Source organism: Sphaeramia orbicularis, chromosome 8, assembly GCF_902148855.1.
Source record: "Sphaeramia orbicularis chromosome 8, fSphaOr1.1, whole genome shotgun sequence".
Lineage (NCBI taxonomy): Eukaryota > Metazoa > Chordata > Actinopteri > Kurtiformes > Apogonidae > Sphaeramia > Sphaeramia orbicularis.
In genome coordinates this window covers 34,523,186-34,540,718 of record NC_043964.1, presented here as the reverse complement: position 1 = coordinate 34,540,718, position 17,533 = coordinate 34,523,186, and the positions used below count along the sequence as shown (strand labels likewise).

General features: G+C 36.3%; 1 protein-coding gene and 1 gene segment (V, D, J or C); both read left to right on the top strand.

Annotated features, from left to right (window-relative positions):
• The window catches only part of LOC115424836 (uncharacterized), a 353,136-nt gene that overhangs the window by 251,628 nt on the left and 83,975 nt on the right, over positions 1 to 17,533 (top strand). The gene's annotated exons all lie outside the window — the stretch shown is intronic.
• LOC115423875 (Ig heavy chain V region 914-like) overlaps positions 1 to 17,533 on the top strand; it is a 243,074-nt gene that overhangs the window by 159,315 nt on the left and 66,226 nt on the right.

The window sequence follows — 17,533 nt, the reverse complement described above, 5'->3', positions numbered from 1 at the left end:
TAAGAACAAATTTAGCTTCAGCAGGGACACATCTGCCAGAAAAGTAAGTATTACAGCACAAAACCTACAGCCTGAAGACACAGCTGTTTATTACTGTGTACGTTGCCGCACAGTGACACAAACACCAACAGACCTGCATAAATACCCAGCAGCCACTGCAATACCAGAGAAACTATGAACAATGTGAACTGTATAAATCATATAATATGAGTGCATGATGCTTTCACCTCAGCTTCGAGTTTGGGAAATGTGATAAAGACAATATATATTAGTACTGTGAAAATGATGTCATCAAAAGGAAAATAACTAATTTTATTGTTTTATCTTTAAAAAGTGACAAGTAATATTGTATGTGTTTTCTTTATATCTCTGAGGAATTCATACATAAACATTTCCCAACAGTTTTAACATGGTATTCTTTTTTTGCTGCTCAAAAATTGAAAGACAAGACTAATAACAGCTGTTACCAAATTATAATGACTTTAAAAGTACAAAAATAAAATAAAATGAATCAAGAAAAAAAAAAAAATAATAAAGAAAAGAAAAGAAAAGAAAAGAAAAGAAAAGAAGAAAAAATATACACTAATACATTTAGTTATGGGAGGAGTAATTTCAAACTCAGGTGTCCTCTCCCTCTTCCTGCAGAGACAATGACAGAGGTCAGTTCACACACAGTTTAATATGATGGACTATAGGACAGGACTGCTGCTGTTAACCATCCACACACGGATGGTTAGACTGACACAACTGGACCCAGAAATAAAAATAAAATAACATAAAATAAAATAAAAAAAAACAGGAGACTCCCACAGACTGACCTGGACTCACATTAACCTAAAAACTACCTGATGACTCAGATCAGACAGGCTTCTGGAAAAGGACTGGAATGAGTTACTAATAACAGATCTGATAGTGCTTGTATTTACTCTCAGTCAGTCCAAAGTTGTTTCACCATCTTCACAGACAACAACAGAAATCCTACTTCACTAAGTTTACAGAAAACAGACCTAAAATATTCCACAACTCAGTTCTATGATGAGTTTCATGCACCATATTTTTGCTCTGTTTTTAATTGAAAAGATTAACGAATGGATCTTAATCACAGAACAAATTCACTTGAGTCTTTTTCCTGCAAAAAGGAGGAGTCAATGCAAAACTCCAAAGCCCTCTACCTCTACTTATCTGACTGCAGGACTCATACCAGAGAACAGTTGAACATGATGGACTGTAGGACAGGACTGCTGCTCTTAACTATCTGCTGGGCAGGTCAAGATATTCACCAGTCTGAAGAGAATGTTGTAGCTCAAAAAAACAAGCAGCTTATAGACACTGACTGTTTTCTTGTTTGTCTTCACAGGTGTTGATGGTCAGACTCTGACTGAATCTGGACCTGCAGTGAAAAGACCTGGAGAATCCCACAGACTGACCTGTACAACATCTGGATTCACATTCAGCAGCTATGATATGAACTGGATCAGACAGGCTCCTGGAAAAGGACTGGAGTGGATCGCTTATATCAGTCAGCCTAGTGGCAGCACTACTTACTATTCCCAGTCAGTCCAAGGTCGTTTCACCATCTCCAGAGACAACAGCAGAAACCAGTTGTATCTGCAGATGAACAGTCTGAAAACTGAAGATTCTGCTGTTTATTATTGTGCACGAGGCCCACAGTGACTGGAGTTATTTGAGAGGTTGTACAAAATCCTACAATACTCCTATCTTCAGTTTATTGAAAAATGATGAGTCAGTTGTTGATTATTGTGCTTTAGAGTAAGAGTGACTGGTGTTTCTGCAGCTCTGATACAAACACCTGTATCATTCATTCATTCTGACTAAACATAAAAGTAAAGAAAACATCGTGAATCTCACAGATGGATCATAACTGTCATTTCCTCCTACCAGAAAACTAAACAAAATAAATTCATCATATTACAGCAATAAAACACTAGGACCTTCTCCAAAAGCATGTACTTCTTTCAATTTGTCTCTGAATTGAGATCACACATCATCTACTCAGTCACTCAACTTAGCCATATTAAAGCAAAAGACTTTAAACACTGGACGTACAGTGAAATGTTCCACATACAGTGTTTATATTTTATATAGGTGCTGTGAAAAACGTTATGGGTTTGCTTTAAGTAGTGCATCGATGTTTCCATATTTTGACATGTGACTCATCAGGAACAGTGCTTCTATCTATTAACTTTGAATTCAACTTCTAAATATATCAATAACACATTATGATTGAAATCCAGCGAATTACTTGACAATACAATAATAAATAATTGGATTAATATTTTTTTTCTTTATTCCTTTATTCATTCATTCAACACACTTGTATCCCAGAATGCAATGGGTAAAACAAATAATGAATCACTTGACATTATTTTCTGTATTGTCATTTAATCCTTTTAATTGAATGAAAACAAGGTGCAGTTATTCATTTAAAACATTAGAGGGCAGAAAAGAACTGAGGAGGATAATTACACCAACATCAGTAAAGGACAACCACTGCATGTGATGGAAAGAAAGAATTGTTATCATTTGCATCAGTTAAATTATTGATTATTTATGTTTGATGTAAACTTTAACTGCAAATACAGTGATCACGTTAATAAAAATTTTATATTGAAAAGTTGATATTGTATTTAGAGTTTGAAACCTACACCAGCAGACAAGAAAAAAGCGTTTCCTGTGCTTTGCATTTCATTATATTTTCCATTCAGTTGTTTTCCTTCAGAGGCAAAAGGTTTCTCTTCATGTCTCAGGTTTTAAACATGTGCAAACACTAAATATATTAAAAACTCAAAAAAGCAAAATCTTTATTTGGGTGGTTATTCAGTTGTCACATAAAAGGAAACACACAAATAATACAAAAAACATTTATTAAAACACTTTCATTTTAGGTTCAGGTCTAAACACTTTGTTTGTTTGGTCTCTGTCCATATACATTCAGCCCAACAGTCAACTCACCAACAAATACAGTGACATGTGTCAGAAAATACATTTAAAAAAATAATGAGGCAGGAAATATGAATCAGAGTAGTAAATCAGAGCAGTAAAAACAATAAATAAAACTGGGTAAATATTTCTCAACATTTTCTCTATTCAATCATATGATTTAAATTTAACTTATAATATTGTAATAAAACATTTTCAGCAGTGATATCTTCACACATAGCACATCAATGAACAATAGGAAGAATGAGAATAAGGCATATATTTTTAAATAAAATTCAAACTGCTTTAAGATTTTATACAAGTGACCATCAGTAAATAATGTATGTGTCTTCCATTTAAGTATGTGTTCAGTAATATGCAAATATAGAATGTGTCATCTATGTAAATGTGTAACTGTACTTTAGTTATAAGGAAGTGACGTGTGTTTTTATCAGTCAGAGGAGATCCCTTCAGTTCATCTTCATCATCAGTCATGTTCTCTGTAGCTCTGATACTGCTGTTGGCATCTGGATCCTGTGAGAAACTGTGACTTTACTAAACACATGGTAAACATGTATCAGTCAGATGAATGATGGAGATAATGTTGGTTTGTGTTTCCACAGGTGTGTACAGTATAGACCTGATCCAGCCAGACTCAGTGGTCCTGCAGCCTGGACGCACTTTGACCATCAGCTGTCAGGTCTCTGGTTATTCTCTGACTGATGGCAGCTATGCAACAGGTTGAATCAGACAGCGTGAAGGAAAACCAATGGACTGGATTTTCCATCAATGGGGAGGAAGTAGTGGCGACTTTTATAAAAACAATGCATTTCAGAACAAGTTCAGCTTCAGCAGAGACATGTCTGCTGGAAGAGTGACTATAAGTGGACAGAATCTGCAGCCTGAAGACACAGCTGTTTATTACTGTGTACGTCGCCCCACAGTGACACAAACACCAACAGACCTGCACAAATACCCAGCAGCCACTGCAATACCAGAGAAACTATGAACAATGTGAACTGTATAAATCATATAATATGAGTGCATGATGCTTTCACCTCAGCTTCAAGTTTGGGAAATGTGATAAAGACATTATATATTACTAATGTGAAAATGATGTCATCAAAAAGAAAATAACTAAAAATATTGTTCTATCTTGAAAAAATTGACATGTAATATTGAATGTGTTTTCTTTATATCTCAGAGGAATTCATACACAAACATTTCCCAACAGTTTGAACATGGCACTTGTTTTTTGTTTTTTGTTTTTTTCAGCTCAAAAATGGAAAAGCAAAAACCAGTAACAGCTGTTACCAAATGATAATGACTTCAAAAGTGCAAAAAATAAAATACAATGAAATAAAATGAATCAAAATTAAATTAAATTAAATTAAATTAAATTAAGCTAAAGAAAAGAAAAGAAAAGAAAAGAAAAGAAAAGAAAAGAAAAGAAAAGAAAAGAAAAGAAAAGAAAGCAATATAACAAAATAAAAAAAATAAAATAAATGAATACATTTAGTTATGGGAGGAGTAATTTCAAACTCAGGTGTCCTCTCCCTCTACCTGCAGAGACAATGACAGAGGTCAGTTCACACACAGTTTAATATGATGGACTATAGGACAGGACTGCTGCTGTTAACCATCCACACACATGGATGGTTAGACTGACACAACTGGACCCAGAAGGAAAAAAAAAAAGAAAAAGACCAGGAGGCTGACGTGGACTCACATTATCCTAAAAACTACCTGATGACTCAGATCAGACAGGCTTCTGGAAAAGGACTGGAATGAGTTACTAATAACAGATGTGATAGTGCTTGTATTTACTCTCAGTCAGTCCAAAGTTGTTTCACCATCTCCACAGACAACAACAGAAATCCTACTTCATAGAAAACAGACCTAAAATATTCCACAGCTCAATTCTATGCTGAGTTTTATGCACCATATTTTTGCTTTTTTTTTTTTTTTTTTTAATTGAAATGATTAATGAATGGATCTTAATCACAGAACAAGTTGACTCAAGTTTTTTTTTTTTTTTTCCTGCAAAAAGGAGGAGTCAATGCAAAACTCCAAAGCCCTCTACCTCTACTTATCTGACTGCAGGACTCATACCAGAGAACAGTTGAACATGATGGACTGTAGGACAGGACTGCTGCTCTTAACTATCTGCTGGGCAGGTCAGGATATTCACCAGTCTGAAGAGAATGTTGTAGCCAAAAAAAACAAGCAGTTTATAGACACTGATTATTTTTTTTGTCTTCACAGGTGTTGATGGTCAGACTCTGACTGAATCTGGACCTGCAGTGAAAAGACCTGGAGAATCCCACAGACTGACCTGTACAACATCTGGATTCACATTCAGCAGCTATGGCATGCACTGGATCAGACAGGCTCCTGGAAAAGGACTGGAGTGGATTGCTTATATTAGTAGTGGTGGTGGCACTATCTACTATTCCCAGTCATTTCAAGGCCGTTTCACCATCTCCAGAGACAACAGCAGAAACCAGCTGTATCTGCAGATGAACAGTCTGAAAACTGAAGATTCTGCTGTTTATTATTGTGCTCGACACCCACAGTGACTGGAGCTGTTGAAACAGCTGTACAAAATCCTACATGTCAGTAAAGCAGAGATTCCTTTAATGATGTTTCATATTAGCGAACCATTGCAATCGACAACGTACGTTTATAATTGGACATAAACTGTGTAGAATATGTACAAAATTCAAATGTTGATAAGGAGAGAAATTGCACCAGAAACAGTCCTGAAGTATTTATGAAATAAATTCATTACAGTTAAACTTGAAGCAGAACTGAGTTATGGAAGAGACAATCGTTGAACAAAATTTTCAGAGGCCAAGAGTCAACAGTAGAGAACATGAATGAAATGAAATCCTAATTACAGGAAAAATCAAAAATTGTAAATATATATGTGTTTGCAAAATAAAAAAAAGCTTTAGGTTCAGTTTATTTCAAGCTATCAAGAATTGGCTAAATCAATCAATCAATCAATCAATAGTTTTTGAATAATCCTGCTCTGAGTTTTGTTCAGTGTTAGAAACAAGTGAAAGACAAGGTTTCAGTCCTAAACCTGTGGCGTTTTTCATGTCATTTCTACAGTAAAACAGTTTCAGTTCCTGGTGTTAAACTCTAGAGGACACACAAACAACTGATTAGAACCTTTTCCCTGTTTGTGTCCATCTGTCTGTCTATTGGTCTGTCTGTCTGTATCTAAGTATGTTTGTTTGTCTGCTTATATTTCTGTTTGTCAGGTTGTTGAATTTTTCACAAGGTGTGTCTCTACCATATCTTTGCCTTCAATGGGACAATGTTCTGTAGTTTGTGATCGTCTTATTCACTGATGAGTGAAAGACAAGTGATGTTTCCACATATGATTTTATTGCAGATTTTTCATATATTAACTGTTTATCTTATATTGCTGTTATTTGTTTGATTTTTTCTGTTATTAAAAGACCAAAAATGAACCACAATATTCCTTGTCATCCATCACACCCCTGCTGAACAGATTCATTAAATAATTAAAGCTGCAAGCAGCATTGGGCGGGACCTCGCACCGGGCGTTCCACCTACCCCGCGATCCGCCTCCCGTGACGGTCAACACCTCAGCTCCACTCACACCTCTCCATCCCCATACCAGTTCCCACCCTTTAGTGTCTGTCCTCCTTACATCTGTACAGAACACCAGCAACCCTCTGCTGAAACCACCATCACCTTTAAATGAGACTTTTATTTTGGAAACCCTACTGTGTGTATGTGCATTTGTTTTGTATGTGAGAGAAAGAATCAGTTTGAAAAATGAATTGAAATTGTATGAATAATTGAGCATAAAAGTGATGATTTATCACATTTAAGGCTATTATTTTGGAAAAACCCTATTGTGTGAGGATGTGTGTCTGTGAGAAAGAGTACTTTTGAATGAAGAAACATTGTACAAACAGTTGAGCGTTTGATCATAAAAATGAAAAGAAGTTATGTAATTGATATTATGTATTATTTTCAATAGGGGTTTTATTTTGAAAAAATTTACTCCGTGTACTTTGTAATTTGTGCAAAATGTCCAATATCCACAATACAATGCAGCAAAATGTGTTTTAAAATGTGAGAGGTGGGGGGGAGGAAAAAAAAAAAAAATCAGTGCCCTGCCTGGGTTTTGAAGTCATGCCTCCTGCTTAATAGACCAGCGCTCTGTCCACCGGTCTATTATCAAACATGTACCTGTTTGCACTGGTAAGCCTTGTATAAGGATTTTGCCATTGTGAAAACTGAAACTAAACATAGTCTTCAAAAAATCACCATTATTCCATAACCGTAGGTCATGTCTGAAAAATTCTTTCACGTTTGGATTCTGCAGACTTGTGGGAATTTAATGAGGTATAACTTTTTTATCAAAAGCCTGAAATGAATAAGCAGTAATTGGAGAAACGTAGAGTAACTTTCAAAGGCAGATTGCCAACTTCCTGTTGGAGTTAGCTCATGAGTGTCAGTGTATGATTTGTCGGCTCAATCAGACCAACATTTTGGCATTTGTTTCATGTTTCTGTGACATTCCTACTGGCCACTAGGGCAGATTTTGTGTGTTTTTTAGTACAAAGGTGGCGCTACAGAGTCCATTTTGGCACCCAAGGGGTTAATTTTGATATTGACTCAACGTGTTCAGCAGCCATGACATACATGGCAAATTTGGTGAGTTTTGGAGCATGTTAAGGGGGTCAAATGGCAGTCTAAAGTGGAAAAAGTATGAAAATAAACAAATTGCTATTAATCAATAACCGTACATCCTATCTCAAAAATTTTTGCATCTGAGCGTTGTGCTGAGTCCCCTGAACATGTAGATGTCACATGTGGGGAAAAACTCCAAAGTGAAAAATGAGTTCCAAACATCGCAACTTTTCGGGCTTCTAAAAAAAAACTAAGACAGTTAAAACTAAGTTACGAGATCACTTTTTTGAGGAGGGTTCACTCTATCTTTTGGTGCTATTTAGAAGTCAATACGAAAAACGGTGTAATCGGAGTTAGTTTTAAAAATTTTATTTTGAAAGGCATATTGCGAACTTCCTGTTGGAGATAGCTCAAAGGTGTCAGCACGTGATTTGTTGGGCTCGATTAAATGAAGGTTATGGCGTTGGTTTGGTGTGTCTACGACATTCCTACTGGAAGTTTGCAATTTGAGCATTTTACTTTGAAAGGCAAATTCTGAACTTCCTGTTGGAGTTAGGTGATGAGTGTCAGCACATGATTTGTTGGGCTCAATGAGACGAAAATTTTGGCATTTGTTTCATGTTTCTAGGACATTCCTACTGGCTGCTAGGGCCATTTTTGTGTATCTAGGGGGCGCTAGAGAGCTCATTTTGGCACCTATGGGGTTAATTTTTACACTTTATCAAATTTTTCGCCAGACCTGAAATGTGTGCCAATTTTGGTAAGTTTTCGAGCATGTTTAGGGGGTCAAAATCCAGGTCAAAGTGGTGTGTGAATAATAATAATACCATAACGAACGAAAAACAATAGGGCCTTACTTGCAGGCAAGGCCTCTCACTGTGTGAGAGGGCCTTACCTTTCGGCTCAGTCCCTAATAAACCCATTTAATACATATTCAAAATACATATTCACATGACAAAATTTTTTTCTGTATTATTGTTGACATGGTTTTGATAAATGCTGAAACTAAAGCATATGTGGAAACTTTTAAAGTGCATGTAAAGAAGTTATTCTTGGAACGTTTTTGCTGATGTCACTAAACACTGAAGTGAACTTTCAAACTCTCAAGCCTGTGAGGAGGAGTCAATGCAAAACTCACACCTTCCACATCTACTTATCTGACGACAGAGAAGAAAACAGACAGTAGTGGACCCATAGTTTAACATGATGGACTACAGGACAGGACTGGTACTGTTAACCATCTACTGGGCAGGTGAACATATCTGCTTATAATAAACTAAAGGCTGTCCTTCAAATACTGGCAGCTCATTGTATTTACTTGGTTTTATTTACAGGTGTTGATGGTCAGACTCTGACTGAATCTGGACCTGCAGTGAAAAGACCTGGAGAATCCCACAGACTGACCTGTACAACATCTGGATTCACATTCAGCAGCTACTGGATGGCCTGGATCAGACAGGCTCCTGGAAAAGGACTGGAGTGGATCGCTTGGATCAGTAGTGGTAGTGGCAGCACTACTTATTATTCCCAGTCTGTTCAAGGTCGTTTCACCATCTCCAGAGACAATGGCAGAAACCAGCTGTATCTGCAGATGAACAGTCTGAAAACTGAAGACTCTGCTGTTTATTATTGTGCACGAGAGACACAGTGACTTGAGTTATTTCAGAGGCTGTACAAAATCCTACAATACTCCTATCTTCAGTTTATTGAAAAATGACAGTTCAGTTGTTGATTATTGTGCTTATATTTTACATGAAGTTGTTTTCCTTCAGAGGCTAAAGGTTTCTCTTCATGTCTGAGGTTTTAAACATGTGCAAACACTAAACATATTAAAAACTCAAAAAAGCAAAACCTTAATTAAGGTGGTTATTCAGTTGTCACATAAAAGGAAACACACAAATAAAAAAAAAAAATATATATATATATTAAAATACTTTCATTTTAAGTTCAGTTCTAACAAATTTGTTAGGTCTCTGTCCATATATATTCAGACCAACAGTTAATTCACCAACAAATATAGTGACAATATATGAGAATACATTAAAAAAAAAAGTATGAGGCACATAAAATGAATAATAAAAGCAAATCAGAGCAATAAATCAATAAATATAACTGGGTAAATTTAATAATAATAAACATTTTCAGCAGTGATATCTTCGCACATAGCACATTAATGAACAGTATGAAAAATGAGGATAAGGCATATATTTTTAAATAAAATTCAAACTACTGTAAGATTTAATACAAGTGATCATCAATAAATGGTGTATGTGTCTTCCATTTAAGTATGTGTTCAGTAATATGCAAATATAGAATGTGTCATCTATGTAAATGTGTAACTGTACTTTAGTTATAAGGAAGTGACGTGTGTTTGTGTCAGTCAGAGGAGATCCCTTCAGTTCATCTTCATCATCAGTCATGTTCTCTGTAGCTCTGATACTGCTGTTGGCATCTGGATTCTGTGAGAAACTGTGACTTTACTAAACACATGGTAAACATGTATCAGTCAGATGAATGATGGAGATAATGTTGGTTTGTGTTTCCACAGGTGTGTACAGTATAGACCTGATCCAGCCAGACTCAGTGGTCCTGCAGCCTGGACACACTTTGACCATCAGCTGTCAGGTCTCTGGTTATTCTCTGACTGACAGCAGCTATGCAACAGGTTGGATCAGACAGCGTGAAGGAAAACCAATGGACTGGATTTTCTATCAGTGGGGAGGAAGTAGTGGCAGCTTTTATCAAAACAATGCATTTCAAAACAAGTTCAGCTTCAGCAGAGACATGTCTGCTGGAAGAGCGACTATAAGTGGACAGAATCTGCAGCCTGAAGACACAGCTGTTTATTACTGTGTACGTCGCCCCACAGTGACACAAACACCAACAGACCTGCACAAATACCCAGCAGCCACTGCAATACCAGAGAAACTATGAACAATGTGAACTGTATAAATCATATAATATGAGTGCATGATGCTTTCACCTCAGCTTCAAATTTGGGAAATGTGATGAAGAAAAAATATATTAGTAATGTGAAAATGATGTCATCAAAAAGAAAATAACTAAGAATATTGTTTTATCTTGAGAAAAATGACATGTAATATTGTATGTGTTTTCTTTATATCTCAGAGGAATTCATACAGAAACATGTCCCAACAGTTTTAACATGGTATTCTTTTCTTTTGCAGCTAAAAATTGAAAGACAAAGACTGATAAAAGTTGTTACCAAATAATAATGACTTCAAAAGTAAAAAAAAAAAAAAAAAAGCATCAAAATAAAATTAAATTAAATTAAAGAAAAGAAAAGAAAAGAAAAAAAAAGAAAAAAGAAAAGAAAAGAAATACATTTGTTATGGGAGGAGTAATTTCAAACTCAGGTGTCCTCTCCCTCTACCTGCAGAGACAATGACAGAGGTCAGTTCACACATAGTTTAATATGATGGACTATAGGACAGGACTGCTGCTGTTAACCATCCACACACACGGATGTTTAGAATGACAGAACTGGACCCAGAAGTAAAAACAAACAAACAAAAAAAAAAAAAAAAAGACCAGGAGACTCCCACAGACTGACCTGGACTCACATTATCCTAAAAACTACCTGATGACTCAGATCAGACAGGCTTCTGGAAAAGGACTGGAATGAGTTACTAATAACAGATCTGATAGTGCTTGTATTTACTCTCAGTCAGTCCAAAGTTGTTTCACCATCTCCACAGACAACAACAGAAATCCTACTTCACTAAGTTTACAGAAAACAGACCTAAAATATTCCACAACTCAGTTCTATGCTGAGTTTCATGCACCATATTTTTGCTCTGTTTCTAATTGAAAAGATTAATGAATGGATCTTAATCACAGAACAAGTTCACTTGAGTCTTTTTCCTGCAAAAAGGAGGAGTCAGTGCAAAACTCCAAAGCCCTCTACCTCTACTTATCTGACTGCAGGACTCATACCAGAGAACAGTTGAACATGATGGACTGTAGGACAGGACTGCTGCTCTTAACTATCTGCTGGGCAGGTCAAGATATTCACCAGTCTGAAGAGAATGTTGCAGCTCAAAAAACAAGTAGCTTATAGACACTGACTGTTTTCTTGTTTGTCTTCACAGGTGTTGATGGTCAGACTCTGACTGAATCTGGACCTGCAGTGAAAAGACCTGGAGAATCCCACAGACTGACCTGTACAACATCTGGATTCACATTCAGTGACTACTGGATGTATTGGATCAGACAGGCTCCTGGAAAAGGACTGGAGTGGATCGCTGAGATCAGTCCTGGTGGTGGCAGCACTACTCACTATTCCCAGTCAGTCCAAGGTCGTTTCACCATCTCCAGAGACAACAGCAGAAACCAGCTGTATCTGCAGATGAACAGTCTGAAAACTGAAGATTCTGCTGTTTATTATTGTGCTCGATGGCCACAGTGACTGGAGTTAGTGAAGCAGCTGTACAAAATCTATACCCTGTCTGTAATATATTGAACTTATCCCTTTGTAACAGAAACATACATCTCTTTTATTCTCAATTGATTCTCCCTTTCAATATCATTATCTGAGGAGTTCTTTAGCATCATACACAAACATCTTCTAATGATTTAGAGTTTTCATGTATAAACTAAAAACATAAACCTAAAGAGCTACAATTTCATGATTTATAGATTTTTGGATCACTTTAGCTTTTGATATGGAAAAAAAATGTTTTGAGCAAATGTTCTTAATTTAAACACACAGATTCCACTCTTCATCGTGACCATAGTTAGTCTATATAAACTGATTCAGTTTATAAAGGCTTAAAGCAGATGATGCTTTAAAGAAGATATTTAGCTTAAACAGGTCAGTGCACAGTGACACCAACACCAACAGATCTGCACAAATATCCAAACCATCCAGACTTTAATTCACATGACCCCTGAAACAAATAAAGAGTACATATAAAGTAGAAAAGAACAATGTATTTTTAAGATATCTGCTACATTTTGACTCAGGCCTAATACAATTTTGAAAGAATTTTATTCTTTCTCTTTTTTTTGTTTAGCATCAGTTCCCAAATCTCACTTTTGTTTTGTTTTGTTTTTTGTTTTGTTTTTATTTTGCTTTTTCATTTCCTTATATAGTGAATTTTACAAAATATTTCAGGACTCTTGATGAAATCAATTACATAATAATTGTAATAATAATAAGAACAAACTAACTCCTGTCTTTGGGGCTTTTTATCCTCCCTCATGTGAAAACCAAAGGAGGAGTCAATGCAAAACTTAGATGTCCTCCACCTCTACTTATGTGAGTGCAGAGAGGACAACAGAGAACAGAGCAGTTGAACATGATGGACTATAGGACAGGACTGCTGCTTTTCATTATCTGCTGGGCAGGTGAAGATACCAAACAATTAATAACAAATCCATCTGGAGTCAAACTGTGATGCAGGTCTAATGCACTTTTTCTCCTTGAACAGGTGTTGATGGTCAGACTCTGACTGAATCTGAATCTGCAGTAAAAAGTCCTGGAGAATCCCACAGACTGACCTGTTCAACATCTGGATTCACATTCCGAGACTACGCCATGCACTGGATCAGACAGGCTCCTGGAAAAGGACTGGAGCGGATCGCTTTTATCAGTCAGCCTAGTGGCACAGATACTTACTATTCCCAGTCAGTCCAAGGCCGTTTCACCATCTCCAGAGACAACGGCAGAAACCAGCTGTATCTGCAGATGAACAGTCTGAAAACTGAAGATTCTGCTGTTTATTATTGTGCACGACACCCACAGTGACTGGAGTTATTTGAGAGGCTGTACAAAATCCTACAATACTCCTATCTTCAGTTTATTGAAAAATGAGAATTCAGTTGTTGATTATTGTGCTTTAGAGTAAGAGTGACTGGAGTTTCTGCACCTCTGATACAAACACCTGTATCATTCATTCATTCTGACTGAACATAAAAGTAAAGAAAACATAAATTTCTCATATGGATCATAATTGTCATTTCCTCCTACCAGAAAACTAAGCAAAATAAATGCATAATATTAAAACAAAGAACACATGGACCTTCTCCAAAAGCATGTACTTCTCTTAATTTGTCTCTGAATTGAGATCACACATCATCTACTCAGTCACTCAACTTAACCACATTAAAGCAAAAGACTTTAAACACTGGACGTACAGTGAAATGTTCCACATACAGTGTTTATATTTTATATAGCTGCTATGACAAAGTTGTGGGTTTGCTTTAAGTAGTGCATCGATTTTTCCATATTTTGACATATGACTCATCAGGAACAGTGCTTCTATTTATTCACTTTGAATTCAACTTCTAAATATATCAATATGACATTATGATTAAAATCCAGCGAATTACTTGACAATACAATAATAAGTAAATGGATTATTTTTTTTTTTCTTTATTCATTTATTCATTCATTCAACACACTTGTATCCCAGAATGCAATAGGTAAAACAAATGATGAATCACATGACATTATTTACTGTATTGCCATTTAATTGTGTTAAATGAATGAAAACAAGGTGCAGATGTCCATTTAAAACATTAGAGGGCAGAAAAGAACTGAGGAGGATAATTACACCAACATCAGTAAAGGACAACCACTGCATGTGATGGAAAGAAAGAATCAGTCATTTGTATCAGTTAAATTATGGATTTTTTATGTTTGATGGAAACTTAAACTGTAAATACAGTTCATATTAACAATAATTTAATGTTGAGAAGTTGATGTTGTACTTAAAATTTAAAACCTACACTAATAGAATAGAAAACATTATATCTTCTGCTTTGCATGTCATTATATTTTCCGTTAACTTGTGTTCCTTCAGAGGCTAAAGGTTTCTCTTCATGTCTGGGGTTTTAAACATGTGCAAACAATAAATATATTAAAAACTCAAAAAAGTTAAACCTTCATTTGGGTGGTTATTCAGTCATCACATAAAGGAAACACACAAATAATACAAAAAGCATTTACCAAAATATTATGATTTTCAATTTAGTTATGAACACTTTGTTTATTTGGTCTCTGTCCATATATATTTACTCCAACTGTCAGTTTACCGACAAATATAGTGAATATATCAGAGAATACATTAAAAAAAAAGCATGAGGTAGGAAAATTGAATAAGAGTAGTAAATCAGAGCAATAAAAACAGTAAATAAAACTGGGTAAACATTTCTCAATATTTTTTTCTATTCAACCATATGATTTCAATTGCTTTTATAATATTATAATAAAACATTTTCAACAGTGATATCTTCACACATAACACATCAATGAACAAAAGCAAGAATGAAGATAAGGCATATATTTTTAAATAAAATTCAAACTGCTTTAAGATTTAATACAAGTGACCATCAATAAATGGTGGGTGTGTCTTCCATTTAAGTATGTGTTCAGTAATATGCAAATATAGAATGTGTCATCTATGTAAATGTGTAACTGTACTTTAGTTATAAGGAAGTGACGTGTGTTTGTGTCAGTCAGAGGAGATCCCTTCAGTTCATCTTCATCATCAGTCATGTTCTCTGTAGCTCTGATACTGCTGTTGGCATCTGGATCCTGTGAGAAACTGTGACTTTACTAAACACATGGTAAACATGTATCAGTCAGATGAATGATGGAGATAATGTTGGTTTGTGTTTCCACAGGTGTGTACAGTATAGACCTGATCCAGCCAGACTCAGTGGTCCTGCAGCCTGGACACACTTTGACCATCAGCTGTCAGGTCTCTGGTTATTCTCTGACTGATGGCAGCTATGCAACAGGTTGGATCAGGCAGCGTGAAGGAAAACCAATGGATTGGATATTCGATCAGTGGGGAGGAAGTAGCGGCAGCTTTTATAAAATAATGCTTTTCAAAAAAAGTTCAGCTTCAGCAGAGACATGTCTGCTGGAAGAGTGACTATAAGTGGACAGAATCTGCAGCCTGAAGACACAGCTGTTTATTACTGTGTATGTCGCCCCACAGTGACACAAACACCAACAGACCTGCACAAATACCCAGCAGCCACTGCAATACCAGAGAAACTATGAACAATGTGAACTGTATAAATCATATAATATGAGTGCATGATGCTTTCACCTCAGCTTTGAGTTTGGGAAATGTGATAAAGACATTATATATTAGTAATGTGAAAATGATGTCATCAAAAAGAAAATAACTAAAAATATTGTTCTATCTTGAAAAAATTGACTTGTGTAGCAAGAATTGGATACCAAATTATTTGTTAATTGAGTGTTGATTTATTGATTAATTTAATTATAGATTTATAACCAAACTTAAACTTAAATCAACTCAAAACAATAATTTGGAAATCTTGCATAGGTTGATAGTTCGTGGACTGCACAGTGAACCCATGTGTGAATAATAGTACACAAAGCACAACTGAGGCAATGGACTTATATACATATAAATACTTTATTAACTAAACTAAGACACACAAATAACATAAAGACAAGAGACAAATACAACCAAAGGAGCAGGAGATTATGGACAGGAGAATATGTAGATTAAGTTGGCAGATAGCTATATTCAAGATATTATAATGTTAGTGAGGTTACGTTGAGGTAAACCTACTTAACTTGGAATAACACCAACTCAGATAAATCAGGAGCAAGTTTTCTTACAAGTTGTTGCGGTGCGGATGCAGCAACTGGCACGGCCTTGACGGCGGATGGATGAAGTCTTCTGACGTAGTTCGAAGCAGGAACAGGCTGTGAAGCGACGTGCTTGCGCTGGAGGCCTGAAGGTCTGGAGTTCTGAAGTTCTGCTGGCTGGAGGAGGTTCACAGCTGGCTCTGGCAGCTGGTTCTGGAAAGCTCGCCAGGAGAAGATGGAACAGCTCTGAGAGCCAAGGAGATGGTCAAGACTCCTTGGAGAAAGCTCTTTGTTCTTAGGTGAGAGCTCAGAAGAGGTGGAGAAAGCTCTTTGCGTAGGTGAGAGCAGCCAGGGTGGAAAAAGCTCTTTGGAGGGCTTAGAGGATAGAACAGCTCTGGAGAAAAGTTGGTTTCATTCACTTTTATAGTTTGTCCAAAAACCAGCTTTCCACGCCTTCCTCGTGCATATAGATGAGTTATCGATGCCTTGGGGCGTTGCCTTCTTTGTCTGTTTTCGGCGGGAAAACGCCTCCTTTTGCCGGTCATTTACATATTTCAGAGTATCATCTCTCTCTCCCCCCCTTAGGAGAGGGAGAGAGGACCTCATGCAGACTTGTAAGAAAACTTCTCCCAACCTTAAATAAGATCCTGAAATAAGATCCTTAAACTTTGTACATCACCTGTAACCTCACTTAAGCATCAGTAAAATAATAGCATGATTATTCAGACATGCTATAAGCAGTGATACTCTTACTTTCACATAATTTACCGTGAACATGATCAGGACACACATATGTGAAACCACAGGTCAGGCAAATGGCTTAAGTATTACATGCATAAAAGAGTTAACGTGCTGAGTTAATCAACATTAACACATAATGTAATACATTATTAACATGGCACATATAGGGATTTTATCATTCAGTCCTTTGTTCGTTTCTGGGTTCATCTTCACCTCTGGATAAGCAAGAATAATGGGACACAGATGTTGAGAGGCAAAAGGTCAGCTTAGTGTCAAAACCGAGTCCATTAGGCTCATTCTTTAAGATCATCTGTCTGCGTAAATGTCATTTGCAAAGGATGTCCCAGTACTGACCTGGTGACGGACCAATCAGCATGGTTGTTCAGGAATTTGGTTTGACACGGAGAGGAAGATAATATAATTTATAATTCTGTTTTTTGAGTCTGTTCACTCACTCCACCGTCATCCGGCTACACTTGTAATATTGAATGTGTTTTCTTTATGTCTCAGAGGAATTCATATACAAACATTTCCCAACAGTTTGAACATGGTACTTGTTTTTTTTTTTTTTTCAGC